The sequence below is a fragment of the Rattus rattus genome, chromosome 13 (genome assembly GCF_011064425.1).
Source record: "Rattus rattus isolate New Zealand chromosome 13, Rrattus_CSIRO_v1, whole genome shotgun sequence".
Lineage (NCBI taxonomy): Eukaryota > Metazoa > Chordata > Mammalia > Rodentia > Muridae > Rattus > Rattus rattus.
Window position 1 is genome coordinate 46,681,555 of NC_046166.1, and position 10,998 is coordinate 46,692,552.

A 10,998-nucleotide genomic window follows, 5' to 3' on the forward strand; every position below is an offset into this window, starting at 1 on the left:
GTTCTGACACGGTAAAACATGAATGACACTTTAGGACACCATGCTGAATAAAACAACCCAGTCACAGAAGGACAAACAACGTTCTTCTGACATACTCCTAGACACAGAAAATAGGATGGCTGTTGCCAGACCCTTGAGGGCAGGGATTGCTTATGGGTATAGTTTCAGTGTTTCGGGACTCAAAAGCACTGGCAAATTGCTGAGCAGCAATGTGAACGTACTTAACGGTATTGAAATGGAGACTCAGGAGCTTTAGACAGCAGAGTTTATGTTATGTGCATAAAACTGTGGTATCACAAAATTAAAAGCCAGGTATAAACACACACACACACACACACACACACACACACACACACACACACACACACACTTTTAAAATCCACCTTTAAGTCAGCAAGCCAAAGATTCTGAAATGCGGTCATTTGCTCCAAGGGCAGTAGATTATTTTGTGGAGATAACCGGTTCACACGTCACAGCTTCCATGAGGGAGCTTGAAGAAAGGACACAGCCTTTAGAGACCAGTATGAGTTCTCACTCTAGATCTGAGCTTTCGAGGGTCTAAACTGGAAATGAGCGCCTACCTGCCCCTCCCCCACCCCATGCCCCCAACTCCCAACCTGTGCAATGGGAAAGTCTGATGCTTTGGGTCAGTAGGTCTTCATGAAGCATCTGCTGTTCTTGAAAACCCTGGCCAAAAGAAGGACCTGCTAGCGGACGCAAGTGAATAATACTTCAGAGACAGAGTAGACAAAACACAAAGGTAAGTCAGTGAACTTTTCCTGTTCTGTAAATAAACATGGAGAAAAACTTCAGTACATGGTAACTGTTAGTCTTAGTCAGTGGTTCTCAGTCTTTCTAATCCTAAGACCCTTTAATATAGTATACCTCATGTTCTGATGACTCCCAACCACAGAATTATTTTTTGTTGCTACTTCATAGCTAGAATTTTGCCACTATTATGAATCGAAATGTAAATATATGTATGCCAGATATCTGACAGATGACCACAGAGGGGATCACGACCCACAGGTTGAGAACCCCTGCTCTAAGTCAATTCTTTACTTATAGATGCAACCACCCAAACTGATAGCCAAGAGAGGGCCAGGAAAATCCACCACAAACCCTTTTCTGAGTAACTGTGGAGATGTGTCTTGCACACTTAATGTGACGGCATAAACTGATGGGATAAAAACTTTTCCCTCCTCCCACATTCAACTTCTTCAGAATTAGTATGTTCAGTCAGGACTGAGGGAAAACCAGTAGAGAGAAAACAGAGGGAGGAAGGATAAGTATGTCAGTCTTACGCTATTCTGGTGAACTCAGAATCAAGACCACTAAAGCCTGTGCCACCTCTGTGGTCATAGAAAATACAGTCTTCAGGCCAAGGACAAGAGAGTATTACACAGGGGGACACCCAAGAGAGGATGCACAGAAGAGCTAGTATTGACAGTTCAGAAGCTGGTGAGTATTAGGCTTGGGTTTCTCTAGGCTACTCATTTAATTTTGGGAGAGGAGGGGAGGAGGCAGAGAACCACATGGGGTCTGGCGTCAGCACTCCACAGATCATAAACTGCCCACCTCTACTCGGGGATCTCTAATGCAAGAGTGGCCTCAGGCACAGAGTGGTCAGAAGAACTGCAGAGAGACTAATGTAATTAGAGTTCATTTAATCCTTCTGATACTCTGGACCTAACATACAACACTTTAAAATCGTACATGATGAACTAAAGTCCTATTCTTAAAATAGAAGATTAAAAATTTGTATTACTCTTATTACCGAAGATGACAGTTGGCACTCACACTCCCTTCTAGGAGCGCGACTCCACTTCCGGAACATCGGTTTTGTTTTGGAGAGTCAGGGGCTTACTGCCTTGGGTTTAAATCCTCCTGCCTCGGCCTCCTCAATGCCACCATAGTCTGCACTCTGGAATATTTCTCATTTCACCCTCATGCACCTCCACCCTCTGCAGCTTTCAACACTGCACACCAAGAAAGCTAAACGCTGTGAAAGGCTGGTCTGGTCATGCAGAGAGGCAAAGAGACAAAGTCCTTTTAAGTTGTGTTAAGAAATGAGGGGATTGATGCTGTAGGTCTCCTACAGCCGGGACTGCCTTGTTCTCCTGACTCCTGTCTCCACATCCCAAGCACCAAGATTTTACAGGTACCCAACTTGTATTTACCATCACGTCCAGCCTAAACAGTTTAAGTCCCTGCAAAAAGTAATTTAGTACCATTTCTGGTAGTACCATTGCAATAGAGACGGCAGGTACAACACCTCGAGACAGAAACAGAGAAGAGCAGTCTAGATAATTCGCCAGGATAGTTTTGAGGTGACAGTACTGGGCTGTTTGCTCTCCATATCTCTCTCGCAATCTGCAGCAGGAAGAATGAGGTCCAAACAAGGCAAATGCACTGCTCATTATGCGGAAGGTTCACAGGATCCATTTCAGCGAGGCCGGCGTGCACAATCAACAGAATTTTATGCAGACTCTGCTCTTTTCTCTGTTTGGGTCACTAAACTAAGTGCAAACCAGCTGTTACCTAGGACAGTCCGAAAAACGCAAAAACTCATATGGTTTTTCCTTTTATTCTGAGCTAACACAGAAAGCACTTACTTGTTCAAAAGTGCCATTTGTGGAGGTTTAACTCTTCAATGCCTTAGAATACATACTAAAATGTTTTTTTTTCTTCCAGATCGAGCCTGTATTTTTTTCATTTCCCTGTAAAGTATGCCGTTTATTAAAACTGTTCACACCCTCAAAATGCTACTCTGTTAAAATATGCAAACATGTTAAGAAACACCTGAGAAATTTTAAAATCTAAAAACTTTAAGTGGGTATTGTAATTTGGTGTCCACTTGGAAAATTCACCCACAGTGTGTATTCTAGCAATGTACGCGTTTCTTTCACCGAAACAAATCAGGACTTTCTTCCACGTCTAAATTCTTACATTCTGCTCTGGATCCAGTGTCTCATATTTCAATGTTCTATTTCCTGAACCCTTGATTTTGGAACTGTTAGGGCATTCAAAAATGTCATTCTTAGGTGTTTACAAGTTCCCTTTGAGACTTGTCTAGTGCTGTGTTTGAGACAGACGTATCAGGAACTCAGCACCTGTCCATGGGGAAGGACTGAAGAAATGAACCACGGGATGCTTCAGACATTTCTCACAAGAGTTTTAAAAGTACTGGGGAGTTTGGAGAAAAACCAACCAAACAAACCAAACAAAAATCAGATACCACTATTGTGTCTCACCTTATTTTGTTTAATATGACAAAACGAACAAACAAACAAACAAACAAAAACACACACACACAAAAAAAACGGAATCCCCAGGTAGCCAAGCCTTACCCTCGCATGAATCCTCTGAGCATATGATTGCTTTGGAAGTGAAACATTCAGTTTCAGGAGTTTAACCAGGCAGCAGCTCAGGATGTGTTTACACGGAGAGTACTACGAATTGTATCTGCACCCACCACTGTTCCTCAACGGCATGCAAATGCACTCTGTGCTCTTTTCTCCGTGAATAGTGCACATACAAGACTCCTTCCCCCCTACGTGAACACTGGGCCACAATTGCAGTACGTCAAATGGCCTTTTCTTCCTCTCCTCCACCCCCTTAACCAAATATTACAAATCCCAACCACACAAACTCTGTAAAAGATGGACTTCAGCAGAGAAACTGACGGTAAATATCTCTCTGGGGTTCACTGCCTCGGGTTCAGCACATTACTAAATAAATGTTACAAGTAACTGCTACAAACTAGTCATTTGCTCCTTAGACAAAGGGGAAGCCTTGGAGTTATGTACTCCTTCCCTGCTGGTAGCATTTAGTTAGGCTCTGATTCAAGTTTAAGTTTGGGAGCTTCCAGTGATTTCGACTTTTGATGTGCAGCAAACTAAAAGGAAGGATCTCAATGTCATTATAAAGATGTCCCAACGTTATGTACTATTCTCACCCATTCTTGTTTGACCTGATTATGGATGTGATTATAAATCCTCAAATGAGATGAACTTTTGACAAAACTGAGACAAATTCACTCCTTGGTCCATAGGCACAGGCTGAAATCTGTGAATCTGAGAATCTGGCAAAAAGACTACGCCGTTGGAGATTCAGGGCATAATAACATTTTCAGCATGGCACAAAGAGGCCAGTTATCCTTATGCTACTGTGAAATCTTTTTTCCTGATAGCTTGTATCAAGTTGAATATGATTTCCCCTGGGAAAAGTCTGTTACCAAAGACTCAGGCTACTCTGTATAGTTGCCTGCTTTGATGATGACATCAATCACAGGGGATGGAAAAACCTTATCTTTCCACCAGAGGATCTCATAGTGAGTCCCCAATTGCTAGCTACCTTGGAAACTGGAGGCCATCTCAAACCAGCAAAGAAACAGAACCCCTGACCAAAAAAGCCCCATGCAGACTCAACAGAATCTCTCTAGGTCCTTCCTAAGTGGCTTCTGTATTGTGAGATTCTTATCCCAATTTGTAGAAACTCTAGCTGTCTACTGGATGGAAGTAGGGACCCTGAATGTCCAGAAATCTCATAGGATGGTCAGGGATGGCCAGTCTGCATATAGTGCATTCTTTTCTATGGAAACATGAACTGGATGAGATGGATGGAAAAAAAACACAACACAAAATATCTATCATGTCACATGCCACTACTGTGCACAGGAGTGGCTGTGATCACAGCTCTTCTTTCTCCCACTCAAAAAATGTTCCTTCAGTGGAAAGCGGGTCTCCAAAGCAGGCAACGCTGCTACACAGGACAGCCTGAAGGTTCAGAATCAGGCTCTTCTCAGGGGAATTCAAATCCAAGTTGTCCAAGTTGATACCAACTATCAGGATGAGTTTTTCACTTGGTTTGCCTGTTTCTGCCTCTCTAGTTCTGGGAATGAAGATGGTTCGGTATGCTCAGTCCTGGGCTTTGTTTTTGTTTTGTTTTGTTTTGTTTTAATGAGGATAACAGCTAGGGCAAATTACAAACATTCTGTGGACGATTAGCTAAACATCAATGTGCACGCATGAATACACACACAAAACGGGTATTAATGCGCAATACATAAACTAATTTCTGACTGTGGAAAACTCTAGACATAATGTCTTAGGATATTGTTGGGATCAAAGTTGCCAAGCCTTATCTCCTCTTTTAAGGGAATCCTGACTTAGGAAACCCCACTCAGTCATCTGGCTGAATAGATCATTATTAAATAGCACAAGTGTAGAGGTAAATTTGGCATGTTAATTTCAGAAGCATATTAAGTTGCCTTCACCTGATGCAGACCTTCTATAAAGTGGACAGCAGGAATTATGGACAGGGGAGACAAACCCTGAGGATAGATACACATTCTCTGATAAAGGAGGACATTTTGAGTGATACCTAGATGAGTTCTCAATCCCACTGCTTAACTTATGCTCTTATGCTGGTTTTTTTTTTTTTTTTTTTTTTTTTTTTTTGGAGCTGAGGACCGAACTCAGGGCCTTGTGCTTGCTAGGCAAGCGCTCTACCACTGAGCTAAATCCCCAACCCCAAGCTGTTTGTTTTTTGTTCTTACTTGCTTTTTATTTTTCGTTTAAAAATTTATTAATTATATATAAGTACACTGTAGCTGTCTTCAGACACACCAGAAGAGGGCATCAGCTCTCATTACTGATGATTGTGAGCCACCATGTGGTTGCTGGGATTTGAACTCAGGACCTCTGGAAGAGCAGTCAGTGCTCTTAACCACTGAGCCATCTCTCCAGCCCCGCTACTTGCTTTTTAAAGGACTTGCACTGCAGTCACAAAATCTGACCCAAGTTACTATTAAATAAATAAATACTACTGAAAATTGGAAAGACACTCCGATTTTTCCTTTTGGTTCAATATAAAGCAGCCATTAATTCCACCCGTGATTAGTGTCATCAGCACTCTGCCAGGGTGACAATGGCAGCCGTCACAGCCAATGCAAGAAACTCTCTCGCAATTATGATCAAAGGTAGCAACTCCAGCACCATGTTTCTTCCCACAAAAAGTAAAAGTAACAGGTGAGTTTTAAGGTTTATTACCTGATGTTATAGAAGAAAACGCCTGTTTTCAATCTATGACCCATCTAATTATGTTAAATATGAGCAGCTACCACTGCCCCAAGCAAAGTACTAGAACAAGGAGAGGATCTAGACTATGGTATTCTCAGTATCCCCCCAGTAACATGACATCAAAATCCATATGCTGTGCCCACCAGGTGGACACTGGGAGGAAGGGCACCTCCATGGCTCCAGAAGACAAGGTGGGGTTAAAAACTAGAATCTAAAAGCCAGCATGAGTTCAGGAAAGAAGAGGATTATCCCCACAGCTGTGGGAACAACCAATAAGAACCAACGTGGGCCAGCATCATTCTTTGTTGCGTATTGTTTAGCAAGTGTTTCTTAAGTGAAGTGAATTCCTGAAGGAAAGGTCATGGGGGTGTTCTCTTGGTGTTGCTGGTTGGTTCTCTGATCAGGGTCGGATCTGAAGAGAGGAGGCAGCATGCACTTTTTCCTACTGTCCTAGCATGTGTAGACAGGCTCTTCATTTCTAAGCTCACCCCAGAGAGTCTCCCTTTATCTTTCCTCTCTTACAGGCAGATGCTCTTTACCCATCAAGAATGAAAGAGAACACATGACAGCCTCTAGCTTGAAGCTGCAGCCTCAGATGGATACAGCCCTTCGTTAAGAAAACCCAAGGTTCCCAACAACATACAGCATCCACATCCACCCAGTAAAATGGAGACTCACAACTCCCTGTAAGGACAGAGATGCACACTGAAGGGCACAATGAGAGTGGAGAAGACACACGACCCACACATTCAAAGCCAGTCTCTTAAACGAAAGCCACATTAACTCATAGTTTTTTGTTTTGTTTTTTTTTTTTTTTTTTTTTTTTTTGTTTTTAAGCTGATACTAATTCTTTACCAGTGAGAACGTTGTTATAAGGGCAGGGGAAGTCTCCAGAAGGTGACACCTAGCATCTAAAAGTGTCCGTAAGCATGTAAAAAATAGTACTCTGTCTGCCTCCAGAGATCAGCACAGAGCAGTTAGGTCATGGAGTAAGACAAGAAAAATGAATAGATGAACTTGGGACTGTCCTGACTAGCTATTGTCTGCAGTGAATGAATTCTCATTGTGTTTGGGTTGGAGAAGGTAGCACTCACATTTTCACAGCCACGGCTACCACTTCTAAGACAGGAACCAGCAAAGCAAAGGGTGTATGAGCATATGAACATAAATTTGTAGCTATATATGAAACAGAAATGCCCAGCACACATGCTTTTGATAATGAAATGGTAGCTCCATCTTCATGGGTCACAGTGCAGTCATCCCTTTGTGTACACAGCATTCGAACCATCCGTTAAGATTTGGCTTTACTTTCATACAGTAAACAACAAACTGTTCTTAAAACCCACCAAAAAGGTTTCCTAAATGCAAAAATAATTATAGACTCCCTCTTATGACGTCATTAATTAGTTTTGGGTCACCCAGTATCTGGTGCACTGGAGGGACCCAATCAATTTTCAGTGAAGGCATGAAGACATTTAGAAGACAGAGAAAATACGTTTCTCCAAGTTGTTGGAACCATTGCCAAATATTTTACAATAAAAACCCACTGAACATGAGTTAAAGCCACTCTAGGTGAGGGAACTGGACACAAGCTTACTGAAATGGAAGGCCACAAAGGGAAAGCACCTTGTTGGTTTTTGTTGTTGTTCAAGGTTTTATCGACATAGTTCTGAATACTTTCATAAAGGTTCAGAGTAAGTTAAAGACCTAATTCTGCTAAGTAAGGTGTTTAAGCCAACACAACGAGAGCGAAGACACACAGCTCCCTTAGCTTTTAGTCTTGTGGCGAAGCATTCCTCTGGCCCACAGTGCCAAACACAAAAGCTTAGGAACACATTCAACTGAGAAATTCCCTTTTGTTCTAATTATCGGGCATCTGAGGAGTCATCTATTAAGACACCAGACTCTTTGAAATCATGTCCATAATATGCCTGGCCAAAAAAAAAAAAAAAAAAAAAAAAAAAAAAAAAAAGCAAAGGACAGCATGACAAAGTTTCCAAAATTCTGTTCTGAAAGCTGGTCACTAACTGATACCAAAATAAACCAGGAGATGGCTCTGAACACACACACACACACACACACACACACACACACACACACACACAGATTGAGAGAGAGAGAGAGAGAGAGAGAGAGAGAGAGAGAGAGAGAGAGGGAGGAGGGAGACAGACGGAGACAGACAGAGACAGAGGCAGAGACAGAGAAAAACAGAGACAGAGAGAGACAGAGAGAAGGAGGGAGGGAGAGATAGAAAGAGGGAGGGAGAGAGTAAATAAATGTAACAAAACATAAATCCATTAAGTAGGTTAGATATGAAAATATTTAGGGAAAATATTTTGGAAAAGGAGAAGAAATGGCCAGTTAGGAGAGTCCTGGGTTAACGAGTCAGAAGAAATACCGTTGACCTGAACCAGAAGGCAGGAGAAGACAATTGCTGGTATACAGCCACCTAGAAAGGAGAGGAGGTAAGTGGCTAGCCAAGGCAAACAGTTTATAGTGAAGAAACACCAGCTTTAAAACTCTGCAGACACCGCTTCAAGTGAACCAGAGACATGGACATTCAGGGTGAAAAACTCGACAGATTCTCAGACTTTTTAAATGCTCAAAGCTCCCAAGACTGTCCTCCTAACTGCCATTCCCCTTTCCAGATTCTTAACTCTAAGCCCAGTGAGAAAAACTGGAGACCGGAATCAAAAGGAGCTTTTCTGACAAGGTGAAGGTCATGGTTCAGCAAACTGAATCTGCAGATACCAAGAAGCTCTAATCTGATCTTCAAAGTCAGGACATATCCCCGAAAGAAAGATTAAAATGCCTTAATGTAAATGACACTCAGGGGGTAAGAGAGCCAGGGGCAGAGGAGCCAGCTTGAAAATGCAGATACAAGTAAGGCTGCCTCCCGGATCCACTCCTGGACAGCTGCCAACGAGCAACTTTTAGCATAAGGAACGGGAAAATGTTCTTTTGAGCGGATATATCATTCCTTTTTTCTACTTTGGTGTGATTAGAATAAAAGAAAGATCTAATAGCACAAGGAGCATATAAGAAATAGAATGCTCTCCAACTGTACAGCTCCTAGCCAGAGAAACAAATAAAATGTTGCGCTTTGCTGAGAATATAAATATTAATATGGAGCAGAAAAGAAAAACACATTTTAAAAGTGTGCCTCAGGCAAGACTGAAGTTTCAGGACAGGCACATTTAACTACACAGCCCAAGCCCTAGATTCTGGTAACTCCATTCTAGCAAAGAACTCCATTCCACATGGATCTAATGCTTTAGTCCCAAGGGAGTCGTTACCTCAGTGTCTTTGAAGACAGTTTTTCACAGTTTGAAGTTTGGATTGGATTAACTCTCTTCCTTCTGCCATCTAGGCAGTTTCTAGTGTGAGTGTCATCTATGACTGCTCGACTTTTACAGAGCTCATTTCTTTGAAATAACTATAGGATTACCTTACACTGCATACTGCACATATGGGACAACAGAAGGCGGTCGATCCACGATCTGAAATGATGGTTTTATGGTATGCTAGGCTGAAGACTTCGTGAAATGAGATTAAAAGGCACGCCCAGAACAACTTATACTTAATACTGCACCCATTTACTTTAAAACACCAATCCAGACCCTCCCCACCCTCAAGTGGGTCATTTTACCTGACATAAATCCAGAGCAGGATGGAAAAAGGCTTCGTGGTGATCCAAGTCTTGTTCCAAATTTAAACCAAGAACCCCAAGGGAGTGAAAGACGACTTCGGGGGACCACCCTCCTGCAGGGTGTGGAGGCGTGCTACCCTTCCAGAGAGAGATACCCAGGGTCCCCCAAAACTAAAGTGACTAAGGAACACTCAGGGAGTCCCAGTGTCAGGCCCTATCCCCAAGTTCTGCGACCCGCGTGGCGGTTGCGGGATCTGCACGCCTCGAGTGAGAGTCAGCCAAGCGGCACCAGGGACCTACAAGAGGAGGAGGGTAGCAGCCCAAGGTGCAGGCCGTAGGCCGAGGGTCCGAAGCTGCAGTCCCTGCCCCAGTGTCCCCGACGCTCGGCTCAGCAGTCGCTCAAAGCGTGGCCTGCGGGCAGCTGCACACAGCTGGACGCGGCCTGGACGCCCGCGCCCCACCGCTCGCTTCCCTGCTGGGGCCCCCGCGCACTCTCCGCAACTTACTGGGGCAGTGCCCTGGCTGCGCGACGGAGACGGGCACCGGCGGGCGACCGGCTGCAGCGCTCTGCGGTTCCCAAGCTCTCGAAGGCTAGACGAGCTGCCGCCGTCTTCCAGGTCCGCGCAGACAGAAGCTCCCGCCGCCGAGCTGCAGAAGGCGGGCTGGGCACGTGGGCAACCCTCTGAGTAGAAGCGGAGGGGCGGGGCGAAGGGCGGGGCCGCGAGGGCGGGGCCGCGAGGGCGGGGCCGTTCCGCCCCTCCCTCGCGCTCGCGACCCCCTCCTGGAGCGCTCGTCCCCTCCAGGCACGCTGAGATTCCAGGAAGGCGGTGTCTAGCTCCGCGCCTCCGTAGGGTCAGGGCCAGGGTGTAGGCACACGTGGTTACAAGCTTGCTCGCTGGGTGGGTAGGTGGGTGGGCGTGGGTCCGAGACGCAGGGCTTGGCAGAGGGAAAATGCTCTCTTGGCAGAACCCAATCTCAATGTGTGTGTGTGTGTGGGGGGCATTTCTGAGGTTTCTTCTAAGCAAGATTTTGTCCCTCTCCCTCCCTCTTTCCCTCTCTCTCTCTCATTGAGAATTGGGAACATAAAAATAGTAGTATATGATTATAATAAACTAGAAGCCTAGATAGATGTGCTTTGTCAAAAAGTATCACTTTCTGTAATGAAATCATAGTGAAAGCAAAACTCGAGGACTTCAGACTTGTGAATAGGCAGGCAGGCAGTCACGGTTATTTGGAGGTGGGTTTTTAAGAAAAGGATACTTGGTA

General features: G+C 44.2%; 1 protein-coding gene across 2 annotated transcripts in view; it reads right to left on the bottom strand.

The window, feature by feature from the left end:
- The window catches only part of Slc7a2 (solute carrier family 7 member 2), a 53,752-nt gene extending 43,356 nt beyond the window's left edge, over positions 1–10,396 (bottom strand). For both annotated transcript variants that reach the window (XM_032918848.1, XM_032918849.1), the window contains exon 1: positions 10,239–10,396. The gene's annotated coding sequence lies outside the window, so the exon portion shown is untranslated. The remainder of the gene's footprint in view (positions 1–10,238) is intronic.
- Positions 10,397–10,998: the final 602 nt, after the last annotated feature.